Source organism: Tiliqua scincoides, chromosome 2 (genome assembly GCF_035046505.1).
Source record: "Tiliqua scincoides isolate rTilSci1 chromosome 2, rTilSci1.hap2, whole genome shotgun sequence".
Taxonomy (NCBI): Eukaryota; Metazoa; Chordata; class Lepidosauria; order Squamata; family Scincidae; genus Tiliqua; species Tiliqua scincoides.
In genome coordinates, this window is record NC_089822.1 from 73,595,308 (window position 1) to 73,621,722 (window position 26,415).

At 41.1% G+C, this 26,415-nt stretch overlaps 1 protein-coding gene across 4 annotated transcripts in view; it reads left to right on the forward strand.

The window, feature by feature from the left end:
• The first annotated feature begins 271 nt into the window (after nt 1-271).
• The window catches only part of JAK2 (Janus kinase 2), a 115,622-nt gene continuing 89,478 nt past the window's right edge, over nt 272-26,415 (forward strand). For 3 of the 4 annotated variants that reach the window (XR_010793665.1, XM_066613342.1, XM_066613344.1), the window contains exons 1-2: nt 272-449; nt 826-889. The gene's annotated coding sequence lies outside the window, so the exon portion shown is untranslated. Of the gene's footprint in view, nt 450-825; nt 890-25,166; nt 25,234-26,415 lie in introns of those variants that run through there. The other variant, XM_066613343.1, reaches the window with a different exon arrangement.

Genomic DNA, 26,415 nt, shown 5'->3' on the forward strand with positions numbered 1-26,415 from the left:
CATAGGATTGCAGCCTCACGGCACGCGCCAGGTGAGGGAGGGAGGCGGGCTTCTTGGGGGGGACTCGCTGCAGCTGTAGCAGCAGCTGCGCGGACGGGCCGAGCCCGCTTCCCCTCCGCGCTGCGGGCAAGAGCGGTGCTGAGAAGGAGCAGGCAGCCCGGCTGGCGCTTCCTCCTCCCACCAGGCGGAGCGGCCGCCCTCGGCAGCCTCTGCGTGCTGACGCAGCTGGTGACTCTCGCCGGAGCCCCGCAGCGCAGGCCCCCAGCCCGGAACGCCCGCGAGCGGAGGAGCTGCAGCCCGGTGGCGCTGGCCCAGGCCCTCCCTGCGCGGGGAATTCCTGCTGCGCGGGGCGGGGGTCTCCCTTCCTTCGCCCCGGGGAAGCTGCTTCTGCTGGCAGCGGGGCAGGCGCGCCCCAGGGACCACCGGCAGCAGCGGCAGCCACGGCGCGGGTGAGTGAGTGAGTGAATGGCCGGTGCCCCTTTGGGCGGCCGCCTCCCTCTGCCCTGCTGGCGCCCCCCCCCCAGGGCAGCCAGTCTGGGGGAGTGGTTGGGGAGCAGAGGAGGCGGGGGGGCTGCTTCTGCTCTCCCCTCTCTGGCTGTGCCTTTGCTCTCCACTGTGGCAGGCGCGGGGCTGCCCACCCCAGAAAATCCCCTTCCAGACTCGGGCTGCCCAGGGTGGGTGTGGCGGTGGAAGCGAAACTGAATGGGAACCTCAAGTGTGGGGCAGAACAGGGCTGAGTCTGAGGGAGGCCAGCAAGAAAAAGGGCGGGGGGTTCTCTCCAAGATCTCAACCTCCATTTAAATGCTTGCTTGTGTGTTTGTTTAGGCTGAGAGAGATGTGAACACTTTCCCCATGGACAGAAGAGGCCCCTTCCTCCACCTTCTGCAGGGTGTGTATTTCTTGGCTTTTTTTTGGGGGGTCCCAGGCACAACTTCCTTTCAAAATATGACGTGATAATGGTGTCATCTGAAAGTGTCTGCTAGGCTCCTTTCTTCATTTGCTTCTTCCTTCAGCTACGGTGTAACCATTATACCATTCTGCATATTGTTTTGTTATAGTTACTCCCCCCCATCTCATCCTTCTCTTTTACAATACAGAACAATGTTTCTCAACATTTGTCCTCCACCTTACCACTTCACATGGTCCACCCAGGGCCTAGGAGAAGGGGGTAAAGGGGGTAATTTGTACCCAGGGTCAAAAAGGGGGCCCAGGAAAGGGCCCAGAAATTTCCTGCGATCTTAAGTTTTCCTATCTACTCAGACTGTTTGCCCGCACAGGATGGACACTACCACAACTGGGGATGCTGGGGACACTACTGATGCTACATGGGTTAGTAGACCTGGGCTCTAAAGACTTTTCCAGCTATCTCTACCCTCCCCCCACCCTGTTTCACCCCTCCCTGCCCCTATTCTGCTCGCCACCTCCCCAGCTCTGTTTCAGTCATCCCCCTTTGCAAAGGGGCCCAAAAGAAACTTTGGACCCCCTGATAAAATTCCTCTCCGAGGCCCTGGGTCCACCTATTGGCAATGACATCATTGCCAGTTACTTCTGGCGGTACTTTGAATAGGTGGACCATGTGAAGTGGGTACGGTGGAGGACAAATGTTGAGAAGCTTTGTTCTGTATTATACCCCAGCAGTCTTTTCTAGTGGCTGTCTGCTGGTGTTTTGCATCTTTTAGATTGTGAGCCCTTTTGGAACAGGGAGACATTAGTTATTTGATTTTCCTTTGTGAACTTTTGTTGAAAATCGGTATATAATAAAATAATAAAATAAAAATCGGTTAATAAAAATAATAAAAATAATAAAAATTAAAAAGAGGAGGATGAGATAGAGGGGGAAAGTAACTGTAACAAAACAATACACAGAAGAGTATAATGGCTACACTGTAGCTGAAGGGAGAAGCAAATGACATAATTGCCAGTTACTTCTGGGTTGGGAGGCCAGATGTGACCCGAGAAACACCAGTAAGAAGCTCAGGGTGGACAGGAGGGCTTTTTCAAGTGTGGAATAGCATGCTGTGGAGCCTCCTGCCTCTGTTGTCCTGTGTTCCTGGTCTCATTTCCGGGCAGCAGGTATCCAGGGTTCCCACAAATATTACCGACCAAATATGTACCACTGGGTGAGAAACACTGATGTAGAACATACTCTATTGCTGGTCCATTTCTTTTTTTTCTTCCTAGAAGAAAAAGGGTGTGCGAATTGATGGGGGGGAGAGGAGGTGGTGATTGTTTTGTTGGGGCAGCAGAGGAGAAATTCATTTGCATTTCTTGCATTGCACTTGCATTAGAAACCCAAGTTCTGGAGTTAGTACGATGGAGCCCTTCATCCACTTGCTTGATCCGGCCAGTGTCTTGCTTTCCCTGTCTATTTAGGAAAGCATTTCCCTTGAAAGGACTGGATTGTAATTAAGTCAATATTGCATGCAAACGGAAATGGAAAAGTACCATTCGGAAATATATTGTATGATCTTTGTATATTATTTTTAGCTTTATATCTGTGTGATTTTAATTACAAATTTAGTCTGTAGATGAGCTGCCAGTTCTAAAATGGCAAGATCAGGGCAAAGTGACATGTGATGGGGAATTTCTGTGATTTGGTCTCACAGCATCTACTTCTTTGGATGAAAACAGTTGAGAAGAAGGGGCCCAATTTAGAATACACAGAGTTGCTATTAGTTGTGGATGGGAAAAAGAGAGGTGCCTGCGATTTAAGGCAGGGGGAGGGCTAAAGACCAAAACACAATTCCTCCTCTAGTATGAGCCCCCAATCAAAATAATATCTAGCTTAGCCCTTAGTAAAACAGAATACCATCCTCATATACTTTTGACCAGTTGTCAGTAAAACACATGAATTGTATATGTGTACTGTATATACAAATAGAAAAAAAAAATTAGGAAAGTAAGGTTTTGGTTTCCTTGTGTACTGAAACTTCCTGACATCTGTAAAGTAATGGTTGCTTTGTTGCCTGATAAATTGCCAGTCCCTTTGTGTCACTTCCTTGTGAGTTGGTGTTATAGGCATTATATAGGTGTTATATGAGAACATCACAATTGCTATGCTGGAATGAGTCAAATAATTAATCTGGCTTTCTGCAAATGATAGATCTTAATGGTACTGGAACAGACAAATGAGTGGGGAAAATTCTTTATTATAAGTTGGGCATATAAGGCTCACCTGAAGGTTGAAATGGAGTGAAGGGAAAAAAACAAAACTATAGTTGACCTGAATGCTGGCTTTTTTCTGTTCAACAGAAAATTGAGTGGATTTATAGTTTACATTGTTATTTTTTGTGCTGTAGGCACACCATTGTTAAGGTCTTGGTCTGTTTTCCCCACGGCAAAATTGCAAGTATGAATGACAGACAAAACTTTAAATATGTGTTTTACACTCAACTGGAAGCCATTGCATGCAGCTGGAAGCTGTGACCCAGTCATGTAATCATTCAAGGATGTGTCCCTGTTTGCATTTTACATGTTTGCAGTGGGGAAGAAACACCAGCATAACAGTGGCAGGCATTATCATGTAAATGGTGAAGCCTTTCAGAAAGAGGAAGCACTGTTTGCTGAAGCAATGGGAAGGGAGACTTTTAAAGAGAATTATGAAGCTATAGTCATAGTGGGTGAGTTTGTAATCTTATCAGGTATGTTGTTCCACTGGAAAATGAAAGCAGTACCAACATTTAGTATTGAGACATTTCAAATATTAGTAATGTGGAACTTAAAGTACAACGCAGAAGTAACTCTTCTTAAATCACATGGGAAACGAATGTGCACAGCTGCGGAAAGTGACTAAAATATAGTGAATGCTTCTTGTGTACCTGAATGCAATGTTATATACAGTATGTTCATTCTTCAAGACCAGTTAATTACATAATTGTTTATATTCTAATTTTAGAATGGTTATCTTGGTACTGGTGTATTGTTACAGTTGATATATGTTTATTTTTAAAGTGGCATTACAGGAAGAATGTGGGATTCAGCTGTGGGAAAGGTTACATAACGTGAGTGTTATGATTCAAGCATGCCCACAAAACTCAGCATAGCCAGTTTTTGAAAGGCAGTACTTGATTCAAAAATTCAGTGCTTAGTGTGCTTTAAAAGCATAATTGAATTATTCTGTTATGAGTTGCTTGTCTGTGAACTGTCCAAAATCAACATAAATATTTCTTGGTACTTTCAAAGGCAGATCAGGGATATACAAGTTCCTCAGTTAAGTCAATTTTTTAAGCATCTTAATAAAAATTCTGAGAACATAAATAAGATTCAGAAGTTAATACTTCACTTTTAAAATATATGTCTTTGGCCCACTTTATTGAATGTGTGACATAGTAGATTTTTCTCCAGAATGGTATGCTGTTCAGTGAAATACTGAGTCTTTCATTACTTGTGACCCTGTGAAATGTGTTATCTTCTGTCTCTCCAAGAGTTCAGTGCCTAACTGATGCCAGACTGGAATATTCCACTCCCTCAGTACACCTAAGATTTTCCAAAATACCATGCAGTGTATATAGTAAGAAGAATGAGACCTCCACTCATTGGTACAATTGGTGCAGTTACTATAGTTTTGTGTTCCTACTGCAAGTTCTTCTAGTAACTTTTTATTGGTAACTGGATGCTTCAAACTTCAAACATGTCACAGCCCAATCCTAAACTGCAACTGGTGTTATAGAGCTGCATGGCCTTTGCTGCATTCATCACAGCTCAGGATATAAGTTTACAGCTGGGTATAAGGGGATATTTTACCTCTTACTCTAGCATCCAGCTTGCCTTGTCTGGCTATTCAGATCTTTGCCAGCTGTTTTGCTGGCAGAAGTCTGAGTGGCCCAGTATAATGTCAGGAGGCTAGAGGCGGGGGTTGGGATACAGCAGAGGAGGCCACCATTGATTCCATCCTCTCCCAGGCCTGTTCTGCCCTCCTCCTGCCCTGAGATGCAGCCTTCCCACCTTTGAACCACCTTTCTGCTGCCCCTCTGCCACTCAGATAGGATTGCGCTCTGAATTATACACAAAAGTAGAGTCAAGTGCTCTAGTCGAACTTATTTGCAAAACATTTTTAATTTCAAAAATATTTTGGGATAGCATTATTTTGAGGGTATTAACTGTTGAAAAGATACACTTGAAAAAACCTGGATATTGGGTCTATATCTTCATTTTGGGGGTGGGGGAGAATTTCAGATATTTATTTTTACACCAAAATGTGACTGTATCCTAGATTTCGTTGACGTTTCTTAGGAGCTCTGTTATAATCAGGTTAATAAGCTCCTATATAGAATTAATATTTTGAATTTTCATTTTAGAATGAATATTATGAAATATTTGAAATATTTAGAATGAATATTTTGAAAGCTTCATTCTAGATCTTAATGGTGTTTGATGCCACTTCTGTTTCATCCTTGAATATCAATTTATGTACTGATTTGTCATGATCTCCTTGGGACCATGGGTTTATTCAGTCTTAAATATTAAACATCAGTTGCTGAGTGGAACATCTTCTGGATTTTATACTTTTGCCATATGAATACACTCTTGTGCTACATATACTTCTTGTAAACAAAGGCATAATTCCAGGAGTCTGATACTGTCAGTAGATACTGTACGTTTGCATTTTAATAATGGGTTTGTGGTGGCTCTTCACACAACTATGCAGTTGCATGATGGAGCAGTCCTTTTATTAGATCAGGGTTAAAGCATTTTCCTTGCTTCCATTATAACGACATGATTAAAAATAGAATATTGGTTTGGTTTTGTTCTGGATTTTCAGATTCCTTCATACTGAATAGTGGTATGAATTTCTGGACAGACAGATTAATGTTAATAGCCCATCTCAAACAAACAGTATTATGTTGCTATATTGATGTGAAAAGTTCCCGTTAATGTAGAATGCATGCAGGTTTAATAAATTTGGATTTGCGTGCATACGACATTTTGTTAGACTGCCATGTTTCCATAGTAAATAATTCACAAATGACACTTTTTCTGGTTTATTCAGAAAGGACAAACTTCAAGCCAATCCACAACAGCCGATCCATATTCATGCCTCAATACAAAAGGTACACAATCAGAGAAAGCTAGATATGACTGAGGGCCCACTCCTATCCAACTTTCCGTGCCAATGTAGCTGCAATGCAGCCCTGACATAAGGGAACAAATGTTACCTTAAGGAGGTCTCTGTGACTGCCACTCCCACCATAGGATGCAGTGTGCACATCATTGGCACGGCTGCGTTGGCTCTGCTAGTGCTCCTTACTCACAGGGTGTCACGGAACGCTTTACAGCTCTTTCAATACCCTAGGCCACAGCAATGGTTGCTGCTCTGGTGCAATGCTGGGATAGCATTGTGCTGTTAGACTGCAATCCTATACACATGGAAAATAAGGCTCATTGAATTTAATGAGACTTCCTTCTGCATGGACATGCATAGGATGACACTGTTAGCCTTTCTGTAGTTTTCCAAGTTTATAGATTGTCACTGAAGTTGAAAGTTAGAATTTGCTGCACTTATGAATGTGGAGAATTGATTTTCCAGTCTAAAGAGAAGAGATAAAACTAAGAACAAAATCATTTTAAAAAAAAGGGGTAGTTTTGTTGGGGATAGGATATCCATTATGGGATACAAGTACTATTATGTTAATGGGATTTTTTTTTAAAACGGAAGGCATTTTAGAGGACATGATGTAAACAAACAGATTGAAGCTATTTTGCTTGCTTTTAAGCTGAAGCTGGAATTTTGAAGTGTTGAGTCTTTTGTAATCACCTTTTTCTTTCTTCCTACATCTTTTTTATTTATTATTTTTCCTTTGTTAAAGGTATTCAATGTGATTGAAGTTCTTACTTGAATTGTTCTTACTTGAATACTTCTTACTATTTCATCAACTTATAAAATGCATTCTTATATAGAACTTGGAACATACCTTATTGGTATGACAGTGCAAAACTAAACCAGTCTTCACATCGTTTAAGAAAACTGAATATTGTATTTTCTTAACTGTGTGTCTCTAACAGTGCAATCCTAACTTGCGCTGGAACAGGCAAGCCACTTGGCCTGCGCTGTATCCAGCACAAGTCTTGGGCTGGCTGAGGCTTGACCTGAGGCAAGGGGAGAAATCCAAACAGCCTGGGGAATGGGGCTAGGATCTGGCTTAAGTGCTGGATTCTGGCCCTGCCTCCCGCTGCCCGCATCCCACCCTCCCTCCGCCCTAAACACCTCTTCCCCACGCCAGCCTGAAAAGACCAGTGCAAACTCACTTGGCCTGGGGCCCACATTGGCATGGGGAGACTGGCATGCATCCTTGCACTGGCCTCCCCTCCTCAAAAGGAGGTGCAAGCATGTTTTACGGCACGTTTGTGACCCTCCTGGGTCAGCGCAAGGGACTTGCACCAGCCCAGCACTAAGTCGGGATTGTGCCCTAAGTGCCTTGTGTTCATGCAGATAAAGGTAGATAACTCTAAGGAATTAATCCTGGATATGCAGTCTCCCATGGCTATGGTGCTCAACTCGTGACCAAACTGAACTTGTTCCTAGACTTATTCTGTAAGTTGCACACTAAATTCTCTAGTGTTTCATTTGCTACTTGCTTAAATATTGGGAAAATAAATAGTGAAGTAGCCTCAATATTCTGTTAACCATTGCCAGCAATGCCTGGTTTGAGAATCTCCTAACATGGTTACAGCTGCACTGAGTATTAAATGATGTGTACAAAGCAGTGCAGAGGTGGCAGGTTAGCAGAGGATTGTGCAGGTTGAGTTTATGGGGTTATCTGGTCATTAGGCTAATTTTACCTTTTTTGTAGGAAGCTACATTTATGTAAGCCAATAAATAAATCTAGTTGTGTTATTCTCTACCTGCTAGAACACAACAGTGTTGTTATACAACATTTGTATGGAAAATAAATATCTAAGTCTAAATAACCAACTGACATATGTATTGCATTTGTTAAACTTTATACATGTTTATGTATAATTATTGTAGTCATTTATTTCTAAAATTTACAGTGCAGTCCAATGAATATCTACTAAGAAATAAACCCCATTGTGTTCAGTGGAACTTACTCCCAGGTAACTGTGCATAGGGTTGCAGTCTTAGACTGTTACTTTGACAAGGACTGAAATTAATGTTTCGGCTTCATAGGAATCAGCATTTGCAACCTTACTAGCAGTATGCAAGGCTGAAAAATATTTGTTCAGTGCAGCAATCTTAAATTTGAAGGCTCTAAGCCTGATCTTGGTGGATTTCTGTCTCTCTTCTGCCTCCTTCTTACTCTTTATTCAGGCAGAGAGAAGTAAGATTATGTATTCCTGGATTGATAGGGGGTTATTAATTGCTTTACAAAATGTTTTCAAAGTTGAACTTCATTGTATTGTTTTTGGTAGACTACAATGCTAAAACTTGGACACTGTTTATGACACCCAGGTTTATGACTTTGGAATTACGGCATATACTTTCGGACTTACAAACTCAGTAAGCAACTCAAGCTTGCATGTCTTGTATTTGTCCTTTGTTCTGCTTTCCTTCTGTCTCCCTCTCCCATTGGTGATCCAGCCCTTTGAAAAAACTAAGAACTGTTGAACTAAATTGTCGTTTCTCTGTTGCTACTTTTAGCCCAGAGTTTCTTTCCCTATTCAAAAGCTGTGGGTTCCTCTGTCTAGTAAAACAGCGAACTAGAAGACACAAGTTCAAACTGCAATTACTAAGTGACCTTGATCAAGTCACCATCTGTTTGCTTTAGTTTTGCTTCTGTAAAATGGGAATAATAAAGTAGGTCTCTACAAGGTTGGAGTAAGGCTACAAAGCACCATTTCACTAAAAGCACTCATATGCTTGACTGACAATTAAGATTACAAGAAAAATTGCCATAATGATGAGAAGGGAGAAGGAATGTAGCATGTATACTGCTAGCAATGATGTCTGTGACAGGGTGAAATTTTTGTTTTTGTTTTGGATTGTTAGCTAGATCTAGTACTATCCAACCCCACCTGTGCTCACCATCCACTATGTTTGGCACAATATATCATTCCTTTTGAATTGGAACTGTCCCATAGAAGCTTAAATATTGTTGAAGCATCCATTGAGTGGTTATATGGATTAACTTTTAGCAATAAAATGACTTTATATGAATGAGCAGGGCAAGGTTTCTCTGGCAGATAAGTTCAATGGGAGGAGATTTTTAATGGAATGGGGACAAATAAGCATGGCCGGACAAAGAATAAATGCATGGAATAACTTCAGAGAGGAACTGCTGGTCAGATCTAGAATGAGTTTTTTGTTCTAAACATTTTTCTCCTTACTGGTTTCCTAAATTGGCACAAATGGTCTTAAACCCAATATCTAAAATAGGGGTGTCCAAACTTTTTGGCAGGAGGGCCACATCATCTCTCTGACACTGTGTTGGAAGCCGGAAAAACAAGAATAAATTCACATTTCAAATTTGAATAAATTTACATAAATAAATACATTAGAGATGGAACTTGTATGAATGATTGAAGGTCTTGCAGTAGCTCAAGGCCTTGCACAAAGCAAGGCCAGCCTTTCCTTTGCTGCTGCAGCTGCATCACAGATGTGAAACAGCAAGCAGTGGAGGGAGCCCTCATTCCACAGGTCGAACAGTTGGCCGTCACGCTGAGAGCAGTTGCATCTGGCCAGTGCGGGCTACAGCAAGTCTCCAGAGGGTCATTGGAGACTGAGGGCTCCCTGTGGGCTGGATTGGGAGTCCTTGAGGACTGTGTGGCCCCAGGGCCAGGGTTTGGGCACCCCGATCTAAAATACAGTAACAGATTCAATTTATTTTTTTGAACAACTGTGAGGTGTTCAGTTTGATAGTTCATTTTATTTACTGGCAAGTGCCTGGATCAGCCCAGCTGTGTTGATTTCAGCTGCTTCTCATACTGTGGCTTGGCTTGCTAATTCTTTATAAGAAATGACTTTTCTCAAACCTTGTGAAACTGACAAAATCTAATTTTGAGTTGGCCTGTATACCTTTTAACATCTAGAGGAAAATGGGAATTGTTTCCCACTCATTAATTTGTATGTGTTAATTTACATGCTACTCATCATCTAGTAGAACCAACTAGTAAGATGTAAGTACTAACACAATTCTTTTAAACAATGCCACTGCCTTACAGTACAGTCTTGTGCGTGTCAACTCAAAAGTCCTAATGAGTTCAATGCGACTTTCTTTCAGGTCAGCATGCATTGGATTGTCACCTTAGTGACTGATTTCTGAGGTAAAATGACTTGAGTAGATGAATTGAGACTCCCATCTTACTTCTAATGAAGCATTTTGCATGTTATATAAAATTCGATAAATATTACTTGGATCAAGTATTCAGTTTTGTTGGTATGCCAATCGTGTGAGTTATTGCTTAGAAACATGACTTTCCAATTTCATCCAAAATCATAGTTCCCTCTGAGTCTAATATTTTGAACCATTCCTTATTACACTATAGAATTAGAAGGGACCTACAAGAGCGAGTCCAGTTCCCTGCCAACGCAGGCTGTCCACAATTGTAACAACCCTAATAAGATGACCATCCTCTGCTTAAAGAACTCCAACGATGGAGAATCTACCACCTTCTGAGGCAGACTGTTCTGCTGCTGAGCAATTCATGCTGACAGGAAGTTCTTTCTAACATCTAATTTTTGGGTGCCCTTTGGGGAGAAAAGCAAGAATGTAAATTAGGTAAAATCTCCCTTGTTGTAATTCTTCATTCTCAACAGGAAAATCCAGACAGCGAGGACTTGCATGAACTTTGCATCTATCAATGGGATGTTGAAAACAATATCCCTCCTTGCCCTAATGTCTCTGGAGCACTTGCCAGAATGACATGGCATGGTCAAATTTTGTATGGAGCAGCTTGACATAGGGGTGGTATTTTGTGTGACACACTTTACAACACATGTAATATGCAGCTCTATTCTTGTTGGGTAATGACTAACGGAGACAATTCTGGAAATCTGCCAGACTAGTTGTGGTTTTTAACTTGGCTCCATTCCCTTCAATAAGGAAGCAGTTGAAGCTCCTTTCTTTTCTCGTTCAATAGGGAAGCAGTGGGGCCCAACATGATGGTATTAGCCTGGGGCAGAGCACCATCATTTTAATTTATTGAGAATTGAAAAATGTAAAGCAATTCCCAATTTATCTCATGGTTCACTGACTAGGTGCTAAAATTGTCAAGGCACACCATCAGTTTTTTTGTTTTTTTTACAATTGACAAGGCACACTACACTGCTGGTGGCGGCACACATCCCCCAATGGTCTACTAATAAATGACCCTCCCCAAACTCCCATGGTATACCTGTGGCTGTTTTGTGGCACACCAATGTGCCATGGCAAATAGGTTAAAAATCACTGCCCTGTTTCTTTCTGTTTGCTTTCACAGACTAAGGTGCTACCCCCTTATGAATATGAGAAAAGTTGCTTCTCGATGCAAGTCAGTATTGTAGAAAACACTGACATTTCTGGAATAAGGTTTCTATAACATTTTTATTGGGGGGGGGGCTATTAATACCAGGCCTGCTTCTGAGGCCAACAGTCACTAGATCACCCGGAGCTGGGAAGTGGACTACTGCCATTGAGTCTCTTGCTGCAGCTTCGAGTTGTGATGAAGAAGTGTGAAATCTATGTGATGAAGGAAGCGATGGTGGCGGACAAGGGCTGCTCTTGTACCTGTAACCCAGTAGAGGAGACAACATGATTTTCTTTTTCTTTTTTTAGAATTATATGTAAACTGCTTTGGGAGGCCCTGACTTGAAAGCTGTTGTATAAGTAAATGGATAAAGATTTTAATTTAAAATATCAACCTAACATTTGATACTACACTTGCGACCTAATGAGAGAGAGGGTGCTCTGATTAGAGAGGTACTATATAGTGGGTTGGTCCCTTCCATGTGCAGAACAAGAAAAGGGGTGTATTGAAAAGTTGCTTGTAGTGTCTGGAACAATACAGAATGTGGCAGCAAATAGTAGGAGGAATGGGGGAGTTGGTGAAAATTTCCCATTTCTCCTACTGGTTCCCTTCTACATATTCCCCTCCTTGCACAACCTCAGTGCCTTCTGCTTGCTCAAGGGCATCTTTTGGATCTAAGCCGTACTTAGTAAATCACAATCTTTCTAAAGAGCTCAAATTGCGTAAGTGAGATTCAGATTCAGGACAAATTCTAATAAAAGCTGAATAGAGGGAATCCTTGATTTAATTGACCTCATTTTAACAGACTATGGAAACAGATGTTTCCCGCCCCATAACTGGTGACCTTAATGAAAAAATACACCAAGATCAATAAGCAAGAACTGTATACGGCATTTTTAGATCTAAAAGGAGCATTTGACTCCGTAGACTGTGCCTTGCTATGGGAGAAATTAACCAGTCTTAAGCCAGATCCCAGGCTCCTAGCCCTTATTAAAAAACTCCACATGGGGATGACTTGTCAGGTCAATTGTACATCATCCAGGAAGCTCACCCCCAGAATCTCGGTCAAAAAGGGTGTGAAGCAGGGGTGCATTCTGACACCTTTCCTCTTTACTTTTTTTCTAAGTGATATCCCCTCCTGCTTTCTTCAAGCTGACGGGCACCGTCCCAAGCTAGGTTCAACCTATATTTCTATTTTATTATATGTGGATGATACTGTGTTGATTTCTCAAACACAAATTGGCCTCAAAAGACTATTAAAAAGAAGTTCTGCCTATCTTTACAAAAATAGTTAAATACCCAGAAGACTGAGTGCCCAATCCTATCCTACTTTCCAGCACTGGTGCAGCAACAATGCAACCCAGAAGTAAGAGAACAAATGTTCCCATACCTTGAGGAGGCCTCTGTGCCTCCTCCACAGAATGGAGCACACACCCCATTGGCATGGCTGCACTGGCACTGGAAAGTTGGATAGGATTGGGACCTAAGATATTAGTCTTCTAATAATAAATACTCAGAAGACTAAGATATTAGTGTTCTCTGAATCCTGGAACCCGCTTACCTGGAATATTAATGGTGATAACATTGAACAGGTCAAGAGCTTTAAATACGTAGGGATACACTTCCAACATAATTTATCTTGGTGCACGCATCGTAAATTGGCAGTTAACCTCCCAAGCTATCCTTAGGTTTTTCCACAGGAAGGGTAATTGTTTCATTCCTGCAGCAGTTAAGATCCTTAATGCTAAGTCAGTTGCATAATTACTATATGGCATTCCAATTTGGATTAGGGCAGCAAACCCTGAGCTGGAGCAAGTCCAGGCAAAATTTCTTAGGGGTTACCTAGGTGTGCCCCCTGTACTGCCACATGTTTGGAAACAGGGCAAAAACTCTTGTTAACCAGAGCCTGACTTTTGTCCATCCCATATTGGTTGCCAATTCATTACAGTTTGCCTCCAAGCAGTCTGCTATATTTGATGCTCGGTGAGCTCGATCTTTCTTCATGGTCAAACTATATAAGGAAGAAAATTGAGACAATAGGGATCATCTGAACATGTGTTCATACTCTAAGGCCTATTGGAGCATCACAATCAGACTGCTGGATATTGAATTTCCAAATCTTAGTGAACAGGCAACGAAGGTTTGTTCACCCTTATATCATTCCATCCCATACCAGTTTGGGAAAATGGCAATCTATCTCTCTTCATTGACAGACCCTAGAGATTGTTGCTCCATAAACCTGGCAAGGTTCAACGTTATTCCCTGAAGGGTGATTCGCCTCTGCCCTTGTAACATGGAGTCAGTTGAATCTCTTTTACATATATTTTTCTACTGTCCTCGGCATAATAGTACCTGCTCCACCTATCTAATGCCCATTCTGGTTAATAGGGTGGGTCTTCCAGATATGGTAAAAATTAAGCTGTTATTAAATGATTGCTTATCTTCGGAGTTGAAAAAGTTTTCAAAATTGTTGATGGCGTTGATAAGCCATAACTACTGAATGATGTTTTCAGTGCTATAACCAGGAGGGTGGCAGTCTGTCTGTAGCAGATGGTGGCAAGTAGACCCAAGAGAGGCTATCCAGTATATTTTATATGTTAGGCCAGTATGTTCTATGTGGGATAAATGTATTTGATTTATTTGGTTGTTATGTATCCTTATATATCATTTATCATAGGCTTATACTAACTACTGTTCTGTTTGTTGTGTTGTTGTGTTTGTGTGTGTTATGTATGCCAATAAAGGTCCTATCTCTCTCTCTCTCTCTCCTAATCTAATCATAATTTATACTTTTTCCTTGTGGGGAGGGAGAACAAAATCTGTGAACAAATAAAAATATTTAAGAACAGCTGCACTTATAATATATGTAAGGCATGAACAAATCTAGAGAGATTCTGCAACTGGCATAAATACAGTCGGTTTTTGTTATCTGCTGGGGATAGGTCTTAGAAACCCCAGTGGATACCGAATCTGCAGATAGGAATTGATATGAGTTCAGTGGAGTTGGGGGAGAGGTAACTAACATGCCAATAGCAGAGACTCTCAGAATGGTGCCCACGAATAGCATGGATAGCTTTAAAATGGTGTGGAGACCTTCAAAATAGCATGATACCTTCTGAAGGTGGCATTCTGAAGCTATCTGTGCCATTTTGAAGCTTCCCACAGCCATTTTGTAGCCATGCTACACGTGGGTACCATTCTGAAGGTTTCCACTGGCATTCCAAATGCAGTGGAGACTTTCAAAATGGTACAGATAGCTTTAAAATAGTGCCTGTGAACAGTGCAGTGATCTTGTAAATGGTCCCCTGCAAATAGTTTCTTGGATACCTCAGATAGTTTTAGGATGCCCACAGATGGCACAGAGACCTTAAAAATGTTGCGGATAGCCAAGAACAGACTGCAAATAGAGTGAGGAAAGTCGCACTTTCATTCCCTATGGATAAGCAAATCTGCTGGAACACACAAGTAACAGGTAGTGACTGTATAATAGATGCCTCTCTGTGCAAATTTGCGTGTTGCACATGCACCACCCACATTTGTAAATTGTGGAAAAATCTTACTTGTTTAAACACACACACACACACACACACACACACACACACACACACACACACACACACACACACACACACACACACCATTATTTTTGAACCTGACAAGTCAGGTATCTCAAACTGAAACAATTCAATTTTTAATGCTCAACTATTTAATGACTTCAACCTTTACAAAAAATAACCCTTTTTGCCTTAAGATTTAAAACTGGTAATTTTCATGCCATGCGAAATTTTAAAGAGTGACTGAAATAGAGGGTCTCTCTTGGTGGTTGTCATGGGAAAGTGTTTCCGCTCCATACGTGCATGTGTGGGAACATCTGCCTTATGAAAATGCATGAAGTTTCTTGGAACTTTCTGTAGCTCCTGTTGAGATCTTGATTTGTTTTTCCTCTCTTATGTGAGCATAACTTGATGGGTGATATTCCTGCTGTGATTCATGCAGCATTGTTCCACAGGGAGCTGCGGTTGCTTTTCTCCATGTGCTTTAGCTGCGTCTGAGTTGTACAAATCTAGGGATCAGATGCTTGCAGTTGCAGTGTGGTGTAGCTCAGTTGTGCTTCAGATCAACTGTTCAATGTGGTTTGCTCTGTTAATGGGGACAGTTGCTGAAACTGTGTACACGGTGCTGGGTGTGGCACTGGTGCCAAAGTGTCATTTTAAAATGCTTATAAGTTACCAGTCAGTTATGCAATTCTGTGGTGGTTTTTTTTTTTTTTAAGGCAGAGATAACATCTGTGTCAACACGGAGGAGGAGGGATCTAAAGATTAATGTGTTTGACATTCTGGCTTAAATGCATAGGCTTTTTCCTTCAGCCTCATAGCAAGAAAAAAAAAATCACAGATAATTATGTTGGTTCATTGGGGGAAAAATCAAGAAGCCATAATCTCCTAATACCTGTATTTGATCCAATCCCTCAGACACAAAATCTTCTGCAATATTTTGAATTTTCAGTTAAGCAGGATGTTAAGCAAAGCAAAAAGGGTGTGGCAGCGAAGGGCATGTTGTGAACACCCCTGGGGCTCCTGTTTTGTAACAGCCCTAAGATGGAGTGCAGCAAGAATTAAGCACATTTGCAGTGATCAACCTTGCTAGGACCTAGACAGGATCCCAGTTTGCACATAGGGCTTCTGGGTAAAGAGAAGAGGAGACATAATACCTACTCCCTCACTTTAAGAATACAAAGTTCAGCAGTTTTCCTCTTCCTTCCCCCACTTTGTATTTGATGATACTGCTTTGTTTAAATTTAGCAACATCTTAAATTGAACTAAAGTATGAATAAAGAGCAGGGAGAGATAAGAATAGCCTCAGACAACCAATAGTAAAGCTAGAGAAGCATTAAGGGTAGAGATCTTGTCTAGAAATCTTGTTTGCTGGAGATGGTTACCAGTAAATCTGTTTGAAAAGAAGTTGTCTTTATCCATTTCTAGTAATATGAGTAGGTTGTTGGAGGGTAGGGTAGGGTTGTATCAATGATACAATTAAGAAATGTAGTCCTGTACATGTCCTGAGAATAAGTCCCATTGCACATGCATAGGATATACCATTAGGGTATTTTATTATTTCATTAAAGAAAGGAAAAGAGAGCATGCAAAATCCAGGCAACATGAAGTTTTCAAACAAACGCAAATTAGACAGTAGTTTCTAGCTCTAACTAGGATTTCTGAAAGACTGTTTGGGCCACTAGTTACAACTACTTGTAACAGAATTTTGGGTTTTCACTGTGTGCATAAAGGGTGTCTCCAAAAATGAGCACACATTTTAATGAGCTTAATTCGAACATACAGCATTGTAGAAAACCTGCAACACTCAAGCATCTAAGGAAAGTATTTGAAGAACCATCCCAGCGCGCACATTGGTGAAGTCTGCAGGTTCCTTAGTCAGTTCTGTCAGCAGTGTACAGATACCAGTGGGGAACATTTCAAGTGCTTGGTTTAATTCATTAACTAATTAACTGGGTCAAGCAGTCCGTTCTGTGTACACCATATGTGTATACAGGTTGAGCCTCATTATTCTAATGGGTTCTGTTCTAAGCACTCAGGTGGATGGCAAAAAGCGCAGTATAGCAAATCAATTTAAAAAACAAAGTTTCTTTGCTCCGGTGATTTAAAAACAGCCTTGCTGACTTTTGTAATGTAAGGTAAGAGTCATTGAGAAGATAATCCATCTATCAGTCCTCCTCTAAGCATTTACAAAGGCGCTTCACTCAGCCCCTCCCTTCACCAATGCAAAGTGATCACCTTTCTTTCACGTGCTCAGGGGGAAGGGAGGGGTCGCCTGGAGAGAGAAGGATTGATGGATTGTCAGCCAGCTGCCCCCTCTCTCTGTTTCATTAAGGAGGCTATTGTTAAAGGACTGTTCAGTTTTTAAAACTGATTTTAAAGGGATGCATTTTTCCCCTTCTCCACGGATCAGCACATTATTTCTCATTTGCAGGGGTCATTCATGTTGAGTCAAATCCGTGTGCGTGTCCATTAAGAAGAATACACAGATTCTTCTTAATGACTCTTAACTTAGAGTCAAAAGGTCAGCAAGGCTGTTTTTCAATCACTGGAGCAAAGAAACTTTGTTTTTTAAATTGATTTGCTATAGTGCGTTTTTTTAAATCCACGTGAGTGCTTGGACCGGAACCCACGCAAATAATTAGTCTCAACCTGTATAAAAAATCCATATATAACAAGACTGGACCTGTATGCTTGAATTATAGCATAATGATCTTGACACTATAAAGTGTGAGTACATTTCTTGAGACATCCTATGTGTATGTACGTCTACACACGCACAGAAAATCTAACCAAAATGTGAGATTTAGGTTAAGCAAAATCTTAAATTTAATCAAAGTATGATATTTAAGTACTGTAATCTATAATTCAGTATTAAACTCAATAGGTGTAACCAGTGTTTGAGCTTGTCATCATTTTAAGAAAGGGGGAAAAAAAATCTGATCCTTATAAATACTATCAAGAAATGAGATATAAAAATTCTTATAGATACAGTCAAAATACAGGCAGTTCTCAGTTTACATAGTGGTTATTTTCCTGGCATATCACACACACATATTAAATAATGTAAACAGGCTTTCCCATAATGCAATTGGGTTAGGGAAATTTGCTTGCTGCTTCTCCTGCTATCAAGCTTACCCCCATGCAGAATTCTCACACTCTACACATCTGCACTCCTCCACTTTGCCTGAGTTCAGGCACAGAATAATTCTGTTTTCAGCTCACTGGAAACCCCCTCTGTGCAAATTGTGCTTAAGGTAGAAATTAGAGAATTGTCGGCCAAGTAAACAAATGACAGTACAGTAGCACCCTAGTATCCCAAAGGAATAAGTTCGAAGACCTACCACAGGTGCCCCAAACCCCGTACATAAACAGTAGTACAGTATTTGCAAAAGGAATAAGCCCCATAGGCATCCTACCTGACTGATGGGCTGGTTGGCTGTTTCCATATTTATTGCTTCTGTGGGCTGGAGGAAGCCATTGGGTGAGGTGTTGAGATCTACTTTTGAGGAGGAAGGAAGAAGAACTTTCTGTAACTTTAAAAAAATATTTTTGATCCACGGATAATTGAAACGGTGAATACAGGGCCCACGGATATGGGGGGGTCTTCTATAGTAAGATTGTCTGCAACTGTTTAGGACTACTTGTAGTAAGAACAATTTGAATATGGAAGAAATTGATATCAAGTTAGTGACTCTGAATTTCAGTGTTTAAAATTTTGAATTTGTATTCTTCCTTTACTCGTCCTCAGCTCAGCAGCCATTGAGAGAAGATACGATCATTTGCAGTTCAAAAATATGCATTGGAATGGCCCCTCTTTTGCTTTCAGAATCAATGAGAAGCTAGCTTCTCTGCTGATAGGGATGTCTACTTGGGAGAAGGAAGTAGTCAGGAGTGAATGTGAAGGACTGCATTCAAGCCGAATAAGAAATGCTTTGGAGATGAGCATGGGGCATGCTGTATCAGGACCAGGTTAGTCTTTCTAGAGACAGGACCCTTAGCAGGAGGACAAAAGGTAAGACAACAGTAGGTCCGAAGAGTGGAGACAGATGGCAAAACGAAACTTTAATATATAAATTCCAAAGAATTTCTGAGAAATGGGAAGAGAGGTGGTGGAGTGTATGTAATTAGCTTGCAGAGTCCTTAAGAGGTGCTGAACTTAGTATGTGTGATTTCAAAATTGGCCCTAGGCAAATTGCACTTCCAGTATTAATTTGTAAATTGCACTATGGGCAGATTAAAAACGGGCAAATTAAGCGCATAAATTGAGAGCTACTAGTACTGCAAATTAAAGATAATCGAGCTATAAACTCATATCCCTATTCACAGTAAAGAAAAAATTGTTTTCCTGAGATGAGTTTATATTCCTGTACTTTCAGGTCCAAATAATAATGATTGTCTTTTTTGAATACTAGGTTATTTTATGCATTATAGCCATTTCATTAACCTTCCATTGGAAGGCAAGTATAGTTGCCTTCCAATACTTACCTAAATTAATCGTCGCTGTTGTAATCATATGAAATAATAAAGGTTTTTTTGAATTGGGGACTTTATCACAAATTTGTGAAACGGCCACATCCAGACTGAATTTAATACTCAGTTTCCAAAATTAATATTGCTATCTGCTTCACAAACTGCTGTGTTGTGTTTCAGGACCTCTAATAATGGGGAAAAAATCTGCCATTTGAACACGTTTCCATCAGGCATTACTACATTTTGAATAAATTTTTGAATGTCTTAAGTGTGATAGGTACAGAAACTTATAACCTTCTAACAATTTTCTTTTAAAGCCGAAGAGATTGTATGCTTGGTTATGCCAGACCAAATAATATTACAATCTTGCAAAGTAAGATTAAAATATCTGGCCATTTAATCACAAAATGAACCTCAGGTATGATATGATGGTGCAGTAAGATCTGGTAAATGGCAGATAAAGCATGTCTAGTCTTGCATTTAAGCAGTTTTTCAAATAGTGCTAATGGCTTTGTAAAACATGCAGTCCGACTAATTCATGGAGATAATAGTGTATCTGCTGATGTTGTTAGAAAGATGGGGAAAACTCCTCAGTATCTTCTAGCAAACGATTATTGGTAACAATTTGATTATTAACAATCTGTTCTTAATAGAATTCTTAAATTTTAACCCAACTAGAAAATAAACCCCCACCCCAGTGAAAAAGTTCTTTGAGATAATATGAAAACTGTATGTTTAGTGTGATGTTTTGCAGTAACCTTTTCACCTATGCAAATGCAATGATGTTGCGATTTTGAGGAGCAAACTTACCAGCTCTCCCTTCCTTTCATGTAAATGTGTGTTAGGACTGAAAGGTACAGAATGTCAAAAGTTCACTTTTGTTAATAGCACCTAGGTTTGTACATGGCATCTTTGCAAATGTTGGAGTGTGTGTTTGTGTGGGTGGTATTTCTCCTCCTAGTTTGGCTGGAAATTTTCCCTTATTTTAGTTCTTGTCAAATAGCTGATGACACTATTTTTGACACTTGTCAAATAGCTGATCACACTCTTTTAGAACAGTGTTCCACAATATACGTTTTCAACCTCAAGTTCTAAAACCATTTCACCAGAGCAGGGAATGGGTTGATTTGCAGGACTAAGGAAGCAAGTTTTTGCAGGGTAGTTCCGCAACATTGGCACTTTCACCAGGTATTTGTTAGGGGTCCATCCTCTCTTTTGGGTAGGATGGAGAAACATGGGAAAGCATTCTGTACTTGAGGGATAAGCAAGTGTGCGTTAAGGCTGTTCTTTACATTTTATATGAGAATCATTCAAGTAAGAAATCCAATGAATGAATAGCCCCTGTATATTTATTTCAGCAATTCTGGCTATGAGAACACATTTGGATAGGAATTCTTTTAAATGGAAAAAGGCACACTTTGTAATACTGTGCCTGTAGCTTGCATGGGAATTTTAAAGAGTTTTGAAACTATACCATGCTCACTGTTATGATTTTTGATAGAACAAAAGAAAACATTTTGCACTCACCACTAAATTCAAACAAGGACTTTAATTGAAAGAACTGAGGTCAGCAGTTACCAGCTGGATGCCCTCCAAATGTCTACTGTGTAATTGGAAGAGTACAGAATGGTTTTGCTGTAATCCTGATATCCAGATAGCAGATTAGACTGTGGCTGGCTCCTTGGTCGCACCTCCTACTTCCACCAAATCTTGAGGCTATAGCCCACACCTTGAGGCTGTGGTAGCCACCTGCCAATAACAGTGTACTTGAAACTGATCTGGAGCATTCCTCTTGGCAAGATGGTGGTGAAAGTAGACATGCCTAAAGAGAACAGCATGGTGCTGTGCATGGTCTTGGCAAGGTACGCTTGGTTAAAAGCACCAGAAAAGTAAATGGCAGAAGAAAAACAGATGTGCCAGAGGAATGCAGCGACTCTGAAAATGCAAAGGCTGAAGGGAATGATGATTTTTAATTTAGAAAAAAAGTCTAAATGGAGAACTGGAATTTTGCCTTGCTATAGATTTTATAAGATTTAGTAAGCAGCAAAAGAGAGGAAAAAGCACTGAAGGGAATTTCTTCAGTTGCATACATATCTTCAAGAGCATTAACATTGTGCCAAGAAAAGTGTAGAAGTTTGTGATAGTTTCAGAAAAATGATGGAACGTAAAGGAAGTCATCTCACTTATTTTTATGACAACCTCTAGTGTAATATGTATGTTCTAGTTTAGCATGTTTTTTTCCTGTTTTCTCTGCTTCTGAACGCTTAAAAGGTAACACTTGCTGCAGGCTAGGATATAATCTGTTTTGAATTTTGTGGACTGCAGTGCAGCTCATTCCCCTTGTCTGTGTAAAAATTAGAAGTAAAGCATGTAGCCTGGCCTTATGTGGATGGAAACATCCCCTTTGTTCTGTGGTGTATCTTCCCAGGTAGTTGTACATCGCAAAGACAGTATCACTCTGGTAAAGATGGATGGCCAAAATGAGTTCAGTGCCCTTTCATTTCAAACTAGAGCAGCAGACTGCTGGTGTTGACTGTATGCATGTTTACTTTTGTCTGAGTTCTAAGCCAAGTCTGCCTAGCTCTGAAAGCACATTGACATGGTAGCTACTATAACCTTGTGAACTAGTTGCTGTTTCCTTCACTTTTCTCTCTCATTGCCAAATCAGGTAGCTTCTGGAGCCATGTACAGGAGTTAATAAAGCTGTTCTTATGAAAACCCTCTTTTTTTTGTATGCCTTCAAATTTAGAAGGTGGATTATTGAATGTAGTGAGAGCTGGTATGGGAAGGTGCCAGGTAGAACACGGCAGTGGTTTATGAGAACCTTTCCTTTTGGCAGTGGAGGTCTGCTGTTCCTGAATGACAGATGGCAGAGAGAAAGGTGCCAGTACAATGCTGTGATAGTTGACAGCTCTAGCTTTAAATAGCAAAGGTCAGTATCAACCATAGCACTCTTGCAGGAGGTGCAAGCACTTGGGAAATTGGGAGTGAGAGCAGGTTTTTGCTGCCCATTTGGCCCAATCCAGGCATGTTTGGTGCAAGCCACATAATCTACTATGTATGTTTTGTTCACACAGGTTTTTTGGTATGAAAATAGATCCCTTCAGCCTGGGGGCTTAAATCTCAGTTCCCTCCCCAGAGAATCCTTTAAACCCAGAGGTAGAATGTGCTCCCCCAGTTTCAGAGTCTAGAGTTAAGGGGTCTTGATGAGTATATGCTGTCAAACTAACTTTTCTGTTCCCTTCCCTTAGGTAACCCACCATATCCCTCTCCTTAGGCATCTCATGGATAAGCTGAGGGTCTGCACCTGCTGTCTCCTTAGTTGGCCCCGTGGCCTAGCTAAGGAGAGTTAACTGTGGAAGCAGGTGTTTGTGTACATATAATTTGCTTGATTAGGAACTTGTGGCTTACATTTGGAAGGGTCACTGAGTGCAGGTGCTGGTTCTCTCAACTGCATTGCTTTTAATGGAATGTGTCTTCAGATGCATATTGCAACCTTGATATTGGTTATCTCCTGAGGTACAGTAATGCTAGAGTACCTTCATAAGAAATGTGAGTATTTAATAGTTCTCTACTATTGTCTATTTACTGGAACTTTTCTCCCATATTATGAGTGCTTGCTGTTCAGTAATACTTCGTTTCCCTGGCAAAATATCCAAAATTTTTGGTCCATTAAGAATGAATCTGAATAGCCAAACTTGTACAAACTTGTACAAGATGTTGTTTGAGTGTGAAACTGACATGGTATCCTAGTGAGTGTCTGATCTGAAAGTCAACACTGCTTTATTGAAGTACTGTAATCAGGTTGGGGGAAAGGGTTGGCTGGTATTTGGGAGCGAGTGGAAAGAAAATGGTAACGTACAAACTGAGGCTTCTGTGGCCCAAATTGTCATCAAGAGAGAAATGCATTTTTGAATTCCCATGCCACAATCCAAAAAAATCTGAATAATTCCCACCATCTTGCCCCGACTATGTGTGGCTTTCTCAAGGGAAGATCTGACTACCCTTTCCAAAATTCAAAACATAGAATCACCCTACTGCCTCATAAGTCAAAATCTAAAGCAAGTATCCTAACCAAAAACTCAAAGGAAAAATTGCTCTAAGTGTAGGAAAGTGCTCCTGCCTCCAGCAAAGCTTAGTCTTATCTAAATGTAATGGAACAACTGAGAATTTTTATAATCGGGCATCTTCAATCGACCAATTGCTGGTCACTTCCAGCTCCAATTACCTCAATACCACATTAATCAACTGGCTGTTCCTTTCCAACTTCTTAAAAGGCCCGTTCCTTCAGTCTGTTTCTTATTGAGTTTTAAAATCTTCGTTTTATTGAACACAGAAGTCCAGGCATGGCTAAGGCTAAGCATTTCCTCTTCTCTGTTGGTGCTTATATATTTTGATGGCCTCTCTGTATATCCGTGCCCAGTACTGATTCTCCCTCACCAAGACTTGTGCCTGGTCAAAGCTGATCCAATGCTCCGTATTCCAAGTATGTTCAGTTACTGCTGACTTATCAGTCTACAATATCTTTGATGTTCCTTTATTCTAGTATTGACTGACCTCTTGGTGGTGCCAATGTAAACTTTACTGCACTCCCATGGAATTCTATAGACACCTGGTGTACCTCATGATTGTCTGGGATCTTTCACAGAACGTAAACACGGCTGAACCTTTCTAGTTGATTTAAAGCCTGATTTAATGTCTGCTTGTCCCAGAGTTTTGCTGATGTGGTCAGTTACCCTTGAATATAGGGTAAAATGACCCTCATCCTGTCACCCCTTGTTCTTTTACTTGCGGAACACTGCCCTTTCTGGGAACCAGAGCGCTATTAATCAATCCCTGGGGGTATCCATTTTGTTCCAATACCTTCTTGACATGGTCCAGTTCTTGTTGAAGATATTGTGGCTTGGAAATTCTTTCCACCCTTTTTGCTAACGTATTAACCAGCTCCCTTTTTTGTTTAGGATGATGGTTGGAAGTAAAGTGTAAATATCAATCTGTGTGCATGGGTTTTCTGAAAACCCTATGACCTAGGGTACCATTAATCCTTACTCCTTATTATTAGTACATCAAGGAAGTGTAGTTCACCCTCCTTTTCCATGCCTACCATAAATTGTATTAAGCGATGTATACTCTGTATGCTAAAATGGGTTGTGACGGAAAAGTTAACATTGGGGTGATCAGGTAAAATCAGAGCAGGCAAAGCCTCTGCTTGTCACCATGTTGCTAGGCCTGAGCTACAAGGCCCAGCTGCAACCAAGAGTGCTCATTAGCACATACCAGGTCTGGGAGAACTGTGGAGGCGGCCACTTCACAGGGCTCTCAGATAAGGTACCAGGCTGCTAAATTGTCTCCAAGGCTGCTTGTTTAGCAACAAGGTGCAGCTGTGAACTTTTTCAGGTTGGGGGGGAGTCCACCATGAGAGAGAAGGCTTGTGGCACGTCCATGGCTGGATCCGAGTTCTAATTGGTGGATGGGTCAGGAGACCTATAAAGGTGGAAGGAAGTAGCTTTCCTTTGTATTAGTTCATCTCTGGCCAAGGGGGGGGGGGCCTGAGCTTTTGACCATTCTGCCAAGATGGACCCGCCTTGACTGCAGCAAGGATGGGTTGGACTGGAACTCTGAAAGTGTAGTGAGTGATAGTTTGAGTTAGGAGTTAGCTGAGTGTTGCTCTGATGCAGTGCCTGTCTATATAACTATTTCTTTAACTTTCTCTTCAATAAAATCCTATCTATTACAGCTGACTGGATTATTGGACTGATGGAACAAAGGGACTTGATTGTGAGAGCTAATCCAGAGATGATTGGTATGTAAACTGGAAACCCCAGTAACAGAGACCTGCTCCTGGGTTCAAGCGGAGTCAGGGAGGCTCAGACTGGAGCATGGCTCAGAGGGGTTTGCTAAACTGACCGGGCTATCAGGTTTGGAAGCTCTTATGGTTAAAGAGCAATTGGCAACTGAAACAGGAGAAGCGTGAGCGGTGTTAAGTGGCTGGATGGGTTTACGGCCAGTTAATTACCTTTAGGGGCAATAAGCGGACTTCACAACACTCTGGGGAGGGTCGTGGAGGACGTCGCATGGGTAATGGCTGTTGAAAGGAATGGATTGTGGATTTTGGCTAGCGTTGAACAATGTCCCTTTTATTCATATGTGAACTATGGGGGCACAGCTGTGTTGAGTTTTTACCGCACCAAGTTCAGCTAATTGTAGTAGTTCACAGCTAATAATACTGGACTTTACAAACAAAAAACAGTTTGTAGCATAGAGACAGAAAGGGGAAGTAAGGAGCAGGTGAGAGCAGTAAACAGTAGTTGGTGCAGGTGGCTAAGTGATGAACTACAGAGCTAATGAGGTGACTTGGGGTTCGGAGGACCCACGACTTGCATGGTAAGGAGCAAGGGGGGCTGACTTTATAACTGCAAGATCGATGAAAAATGCAAGACCTCTTACTGGATGTGTTTTGGAAAACACCTTCCTTGGAGGTTAAATTCATATTGCTAAAAGAAAAATTGTAGCTGCTTTTGCAAAGCACAGAAAGGCCTCAGAATGTGATCTGTTCTCTTGGAAGTGAATTCACATTCACATAGCTTTCATTTTAGCATTCACTTGTTTTTTGCATATCTGGCAAGGTGCCGCTTCAGCTCCTTGAAGGATCTTGTGTTGAGACTTGAGACCCACTTCAGCCAGCAATCCTGGCTGACCCGTGAGAATGAGCTTATAAAAGAACAGCTTCAGAAATAGTTGACGATGGAGGTGACTGATATGGAACAGAGAGGCACGGACTGCCAAAGCACTGCTTCAGATCCTACACTGTGGTTTTCAAGACCACACTTGGAGTAACTGGTGACGTTTATGTACTGCTGGTAAACCATCAAGGAAAGGTGGAAATTCTTGAAGATTGTCATATACTAGCTTTCCATTTCATTTGCTGATTTTTCAGCAGTACAGGGTTTTGTTTTTTAAAAAGAGACTTGATTGAAGCTATAAT